We start from the raw sequence: 8,139 nt of genomic DNA, 5'->3' as shown, positions 1-8,139 counted from the left end.
TGTGTTGGTTTCGTGCCTGGTGGTGTGAATGGTCTTGTGTGTATCATGTATGAACGGTTCGTGACTGGCCTGTAAAGCGGTTGCCTTGGCGTGGCTTTACAGCTCACGAGCTGCGAGTCACTGGTTCAGTATTTTGTCCTTTAAATTTTTGACAGTGCATTTCATTTTTGTGAAATCTCTTGTTAACACAATTGTATCTACTGAACCATCACTCGCCCTCGTGCCAAATCCAACCAGTCTGTGTGTGTGCTTGAGGAATAGATGGCTGTGCAGTAATCTTTGTCTTGTTAGTCTCTCTGCCAAGGTGTACATTCCATCTAAGAACAACCCACCAACTGTAGATATAGTGGTAAACTAAACACCCACGGGAGTGCATGGTGATGTCTCTCTTGTGGGTCTCAACAAGTTATCTTACCCACAATGTCCTGCAAACCTCAAAATGTGTCTGTTACATTTTCCTTGCATTATTGTGCCAAAGTTTTCACGCTGCAGAAAGAAACAACAAATCTCCTACCACCCAGCGTTCCCCCGGGTCCCCTGATAAAAATGGTGCCTCACTCGTGGGGGAGGCCCAGGTACCCGCGACAAACAAGGGCCCAAAAAACTTATTGAGGCGACAACAAAATTGCCTATCTCAAAATGACCTGGTTTTGCAAGGGGGATCACCTGGGTTTTTGGCCCGGTGCACGGCGGCCATCTAGGGAAACCTATCAAATCCACACATTTCTGCAAACTAGACACCCGGAGCTTTCCAGGGAGATATGGCTTGCGTGGATCCCCCAACGTTTTCTTACCCAGAATCCCCTGCAAACCTCAAAATTAGCTGAAAGAATCACTTTTTCCACACATTTTTGTGTGGGAAAGTTGTGGCATCACCGGGCTGACACAAATTTCCTACCACCCAGTGTTCCCCCGGGTCTCCCGATAAAAACGGTGCCTCACTCGTGTGGGAGGCCCAAGTACCCGCGACAGGCAAGGGCCCAAAACGTATTGAGGTGACATCAAAACTGCCTATCTCAAAACGACCTTTGTTTTTGGCCCGGTACTCGGAGACCACCTAGGGAAACCTACCAAACCCACACATTTCTGAAAACTAGACACTCGGGGGAGGCCGGATTTGGTGAAAGTTCCCCGGATTGCCTTTCTTTGAGAGTCTGGTCACCCTCTGGAACCTTTTCACAAAAGTTCACCAAACTTTCCCAAACTTCTGGAAATAAGCCTCTCAGTGTTCTCTGGGGTCACATAGGAAGGCCTTCTTGTCCAATGCGGAATAAAAGTGGCACTATTTCTTCAAACTTCAATATGGCTGAAGTCTCAGTAGAGAGGCAAGAGCTGGCTAAACCATCCTCCATATTCTCCCTCCCTCTGGCATCTGCACGTTCCTTCCTTAAGCCCGCAATCCGGCTGGGTTCAGAGGGTAGGGGTGTAAATGAAATTGGTTTCTTCTGTCTGTTCCCTCCTTCTTTTAAAGAGCATGGTTTACGACCCCTCCTGTTGCTCTGGCATTCCTATCCAGCACAATACTCTCCTCCCAGTTACTTATCACCTCATCAAAACAGCCTGGTTAGGGGGCGTGGCTTGAGCCGCCATGAAGATGGTCGCGATCGACTGAAGCTCCGCGACTCGGTCGGAGCCTTTCGTTATTTCAGAACCTTCTCCCTGGTTATATGGAGCAGGAAAATACCGGCAGCTGAGGAGCGGATGCGGGGATCAGGTAGCAGGCCTTTTTTTTGTTTTTTAAGCTGCTCATCTCCCTGTCCCCGTCACGCTCCGTCTCCTTCAGCACTATCGGCAGCGCCTGCCATTTTGTCCTCGGAGGGATGCTGCTTTTACCTCAAGCTTGTCCCGCGTCGCAGGAACAGCGGCACAAGTGTCATTGGCACCGTGTTCTTTATTCCTGGAAGAGATGTATGCCTGCCTCTTCCTCTATATGGACAATTGGGTTCTTTTTCTCCTGAATGAGAAACCTTCTCACGTCTGCAAGTTTTTTTTCAACCAATGGAGCTTTATTGGTTTTTGTTATTTCCTCTGGCTCAGCCTCTCATGCTCATATTGTTTTTTGGTGAATGACTCCTTAGTTCTGCTACACTGATTCTTTTCTATCACCTGCACTGATAACGTTTACCTCCTTTTGACTTGTTATCTCTAGTCCTGATATTAGTTACTAACTCAGTCCTATGTTTGGGTACAGAGCGCACTGGACACTTTGCTTAAGTTTTGCTCAGCACTGGTCAATTTGCTTACGTTTTGCTCAGCACTGGTTGTTCTGTTTAAGTTTCTCTCAACATACACTACTCTCACCCACATGGATCCGGCTTCATCCTTTGGGCAGAAAAGTTCTATCAATATGTCGTCTCTGCGTAAGGGCTCTAACTCCACTGCTCCTCCTAAGCGTCATAAGAAAGAGCCTAATTCGCCAACTAAATCTCCACTACCTATCACATTGGAGGATCTTATGGAGGAGATAAAGATGATTAAGCCTTTTGTTATTGAAACCAACGCCACTCTTCAAAAACTAGATGAAAAATGGTTGAACCTAGACTCCAGAATGTCGGTGTTGGAACAGAAGGTCAGTGATGTTCAAGATGTTACCCCAGGTTGCGGAGTTATCTGAAGAGACTGCTCTACTTAAGTCTCAAACGGAGGACTTAGAAAATCGCAATCGACGCAATAATCTACGTATTTATGGCGTTCCTGAGGGCGAGGAGGGGTCGGACATGTTTGCCTTCTTGAAAATTCACATCCCCAAAATGGTTGGCCTTAAAGATGGTACTATTCTTAATCTGCAATGTGCTCATAGCATTGGTCCTAAGTCCAGAGGTTCTTCTGCTTCGTCGTCTTTCAACTGTCCCGGAGGGCTCATTGTACTGTTTTTGGAATACACTGACTTCTTAGTTCTCTCGGTGGCAAAACAAAGAAAGCAGATATTATGGTCTGGAGACAAGGTTTTCTTCTCTCAGGGTGTGGCTCGAGCTACTGCGGCTCGTCGCAAGGAACTTCTTTCTCTCCGGCCAGCTCTTCGTTCCATGAATGCCAGATATGGTTTGGTACATCTCTGTTTCTTTAAAGTTACTTATAAGGAGAGGTCCTACTCCTTTGATCACCCTGAAGAACTACAGCAATTTATTTCTCGTCATAGAGGGGACAAGATGGACTTTTGAGGGGTCTGAGCATTTACAGTAATTTTTGCTTTGTCTCATGTTTTTTGAGATTCATTCTCTCTAATTCAATGCCCATTGGTTGCTACTTATGTTGTCAGTTTTGGTGTGTTGTTGTTGTTCTTTAGCTTATTGTGGATAGTTGTCTTATAGGTCATTCATCCCTCACCATTGTTTTTCTTCGTCTCTCTTCACAGATGTTTTTTCCTCCTGTTCAAACCCATTTCCCAGCTGTTTCCTTCATCCCTACGTTTCTATCTCATCCCTAGTGTTTACGGTTGCCCTCATGTTGGTAAGTATTAATGATTTGTTCTCGCATCCTTGCTTTCATGGCTTGTTTGTTTCACGTCTATCGATACGGTGTGATTTCTGGTTATTAATTATGTTTGTTATCTCTTATAGGCTCCCCGTCCAAAGATAGGAAAAATTGAGTGATTACTCTAATTCATAAATCACTGACCCTTGTTGTGGAGAGGGAGGAGAAGGACGCAATGGGTAAATGGCTCCTATTACATCTTCTTTTAAATGGTTCCCCCATTTCCTTGCTGAATATCTACGGCCCTACTGGTGTTGACGTACAATTTTGGAAAGACATGTTGCAAACTCCTCCCTCCTGTCCCGATACTAACCTATTAGTGGGTGGGGACTGTAATCAGGATTTGGATCCTTTCACCGATAGGAAATCCAATGCTAGATACATTCCTATCAAAATGCAAAAATCCTTTTTACATACAATTCACTTGAGGGGTTTGGTAGATGCATGGAGAATATCTCATCCAGACTCATTAAAATACACTTTCTAGTCCCCTACTCACAAATCTTCCTCTAGAATAGATTACATTTTTTCGAGCCCTCCTCTCCTCACCAATTTGACTTATGCTGATAACGGGTCCATCCTTATTTCTGATCACGCTCCAGTTTTGATTAATCTAGATCTCCCATCTGAAACCTCCAGGCCACGCAGATGGCGTTTTAATAATTATTTACTTAATGACAATAGATTCCTAGAGCGTTTTAAATAATTTTTGCCAGAATTCTTCCTCAGGCACCCCTCTCCTGATATTCCTTTTTCCACCATTTGGGATGATTTTAAGGCTACAGCCAGAGATTTTATTATTGACTATGTTGCGACGAAAAAGAAGCAACGTTCTAAGGATTCTGCTTTTCTCTTAGCTTCTATTAAATGTTTGGAACATGCATATTTTACATCCAATAGTGAGGATAACTTAAAAAAGTTAGTTCAAGCTAAGCTGTCCTTTAATAAAAAATCTACTGAGGAAGCTTCTGGCACCTTGCTCAAGATTAATTCTAAATTCTATGGAGGACGTAACAAAGCTGGTAAGCTACTAGCAAATTAGCTAAAGGTTAAGTCCTAACGTTCCAAGGTCGTCAAAATTATTGATTCTAATGGCGTTGATCATTTCAAAGATGACGAAATATTAAATTGTTTTACAGATTTTTATAAGACACTATACACTCCAGAATCCTCCCCTTCCGATGCGGAGTTGGACTCTTTCTTTGAAACTCTTCCTCCGCGTTCCTCTGAACTTCCTGACTGTTCTTCTTTGGAAGAAGACCTTACTCTCTCAGAACTCAAGTTCGCTCTAACCTTGCTACCAAAGGACAAATCTCCTGGTCCAGATGGCTACACTGCCGAATTTTATTCTTGTTTTTCCCAATTTTTACTTCTTCACCTTTTATCTTTTATTCCAATATTTTTTGTCTCGCAAAGAAGCTTGCGGTTCTTTTCTGGAGGCCATGATATGTTTAATTCCCAAGAAAGACAAGGATCCTTCTTCTTGTGCTAATTTCCGCCCTATTTCTTTGATCAATTTAGATTGTAGGATTTTCGCCAAAGCCCTTGCTCTTCGTATTAACAAGGTCATCCATGACTTAATTGGATATGAACAAACAGGTTTTGTTAAAGGTAGATCAATTGCGGATAACTCCAGAACTTTTTTAAACATCCTACACCTTGCTTCCAAAAGCTCTACCCCATTTGCAGCTATTACCCTAGATGCGGAGAAAGCTTTTGACCGCGTTCACTGGCTTTTTATGATGCGTGCTCGTAAGTGGCATGGATTCGGTCCTGCTATTCTATCTCTTATTAGTTTGTTGTATTCTTCTCCCACCACTTCGGTTTTTGTTAATGGTTCTCAATCTCAATATTTTACTCGCCAACGAGGCACTAGTCAAGGTTGCCCCTTGTCTCCTTTACTTTTTATTCTGTCTCTTGAACCTTTCCTTCATTCTCTCAGGAATTCTTCCACTTTTCGAGGCTTTACTCACAAATCTATTAAAATAAAGTTTACTGCTTATGCAGATGACATTCCCTTATATATATTTGACCCCTCTACATCTTTGCCTGCTTTTGTTGACCTTTTGTCTTCATATGCTGCCATCTCTGGATACAAGGTAAATTTTTTCAAGTCTGAGATTCTCCCGCTTAATAAATATTGCCATAGAAGCATATTTGAAGGGATGGACTTTAAATGGAATACTAATTGCATTACATGCCTAGAAATTAAATACTCTGCCTCCATAGCTAAAACTGTTCAATTGAATTCGGATGAGATTTTATCTAAAATTTCCGCCATGGCGGAGAAGTGGTCCCCTTTATTTCTGTCCTGGTGGGGTAGGTTAGATACCTCCAAGATGATGATGCTGCCGGTAAACATTTTTTATCTTTCTATGTTCCGATAAGACTCCCTGTAAAATCTTTCAAGAATCTTAACAGCATACTGTGTAAATTCCTCTGGAACAATCGGAAAGCTCGTATCTCTCTTTCCGCTCTTTCCGCTCCTAAGGTTAGAGGTGGAGTTAATTTTCCTAATTTCCACCAATACAATTCTGCTTTCCTACTTTGATAAGCCATGCCCTATTTTTCTTCATTAGATGATCCTCCTCTGTCAGTACGGCATAAATTAGAGGAATCAATTATTCATCCATTTCCCTTTTCTTCGCTAGTTAACTTTGCTCATCCTCCTCGCTCTTTTAACTCTCCTACTATTTATTATCACATATCTGTTCTGTACCCGATTTGTATCAAATCATGCTCTCCACTTCAGTTATTTTTAGACTCCTCTATTTGGCACAACAAATCTATTAAAATTTCTAATCGTACTATTTTCTGGAAAGTCTGCAAAGGTGTGATACAGGTTAAACACTTATTGCATAATGAGCAGCTTTTATCTTCCCAGGAACTTCAGTCTAAATACAATGTACCTGTTACTTCTTTTTCAAAATGTGATTCTCTGAGACTGACTATAACTCAACAGCTCTCTCTTCTATCTGAATTTTCTTCTTCTCCACCTGATTCCTACATTCAATCGTTACCTTCTTCCCCTTCCGTTTGGGCTTCTCATATTTACAAATTCCTCTTTTTCTCCTTATCTCCTCGTCCCAAAAGCACACCAGTACTACTCAAACACTTTTTTTTATTTTTATCTGAGACTTTTTTTAAATTTCTTTAGCTGTTTCTAAATGTAATTCTACCTTATCTCCTGACTGCTGGTCATGCAAAAATAGTACTGGTACATACTTAAATTTTTTTTGTCTCTGCCGTAATATTTTTCTTTTTTGGACAAAAGTTTGCAAGACTATTGCCTCAATTTGTTCTACTAATTTTCCCTTTGATATCACTTAAATTTTTTGGGGTAGTTCTTCCACATGCTAGTTAGGCCTGGTGGAATCTTCTATGTCAACATCACAGGCTAGATAGAGCTTTGTAACCAGCTTATCCGTAAAGAGGTCGTCTGGTCCCCTCTCACTAAGGGCCATATGTATCAAGCAAATTTGCGGTCGCAAATGCCAAAATTCGCCGAATTTCGGCGTTTGCGATCGCAATTTTTCTAAGTGGTATGTATGAAGGCAAATCTGCGTGCAAAATAAGGAATCGCACAATTTGCGATTCCTTATTTTGCAATTGCATTTAAGGAATCGCAAATTTTGCGATTCCTTAAATGCAATGTAAGAAGCACCAAACAACTACAGGTTGATGGTAATTTGCAATTTCTTTCAAAAATGCACATTTTTATATTTTTCAAAGTGGCATGTGGCGCACACACATTCCCTTAGGACATGTATGTGCGCCACATGTGCACCCATGCTCATTTCAGGGGTGCAACAGGGTGTTCTTTTGACACCCTGGCACACTTGAAATTGCATTCTCAATTTGCGCTTCTCTAATTGAGAATCGCAAATTGAGAACGTCTCCCCATTGATTCCCCATTGCTGAATTTAGTTTTTTTATGAGACATTGGAAAGCTTTATTAGTTATATAGTTTATGATTGCTGATATCCTTTTTTCTTTTCTCTTTTTTCTCTCCTTTCTTTTTTCTCTCTTACTTCTCCCTCTTTTTCTTTCCTCCTTCCCTTTTTCTGTCTTTCTCACCCATAAAAAGCAAAAACAAAAATGCTATTTTTTTATATGGTAAAAAGCGGAGATAAAAATATCGCCCTATCTACAAGAGGGTGATAACATGCATTAGCGCATGTTAGCACCCTTTTACCCAACGCCTCCCTTTGCATCTCTAATGAGATGCTAAGTGGGCGTCACTGGGCAGTACAACCTTGTAAATATCGCTGATGTGCACATCGCGATATTTACAAGGCTGCCCACGCATTTTAGCAGATGTTAGTTTTTGGAGAAAACCGCTGTTTTCGCCAAAAACTAACGTCTGCTAAAATGCAGACTTAGCTGTACTTCCCATTGGGGTGGTTATCGCCGTTTTCCATGGAACATTGCTGGAAAACCAGCTTTGTTCAATGTAAAACACCGCTATCGCTGGTAAATTATCGCCATTGCGCTATGCGTTGTTAATACAGCGCTAGCATGGCGATAATTTTCTGCGATAGCCGGTGATAACTATTTTCTCGCTACGCGCGGCCAGCGATAATTATCGCTGCCGCTTGTTAATATGCCCCAAAGTCTTTTAACTTCTGGTTTGTACATTTTAGAATAAATTCAACAATAGCATAT

Source organism: Triturus cristatus, chromosome 1_1 (genome assembly GCF_964204655.1).
Source record: "Triturus cristatus chromosome 1_1, aTriCri1.1, whole genome shotgun sequence".
NCBI classification, from domain to species: domain Eukaryota; kingdom Metazoa; phylum Chordata; class Amphibia; order Caudata; family Salamandridae; genus Triturus; species Triturus cristatus.
Note: the sequence above shows the minus strand (reverse complement) of the source record.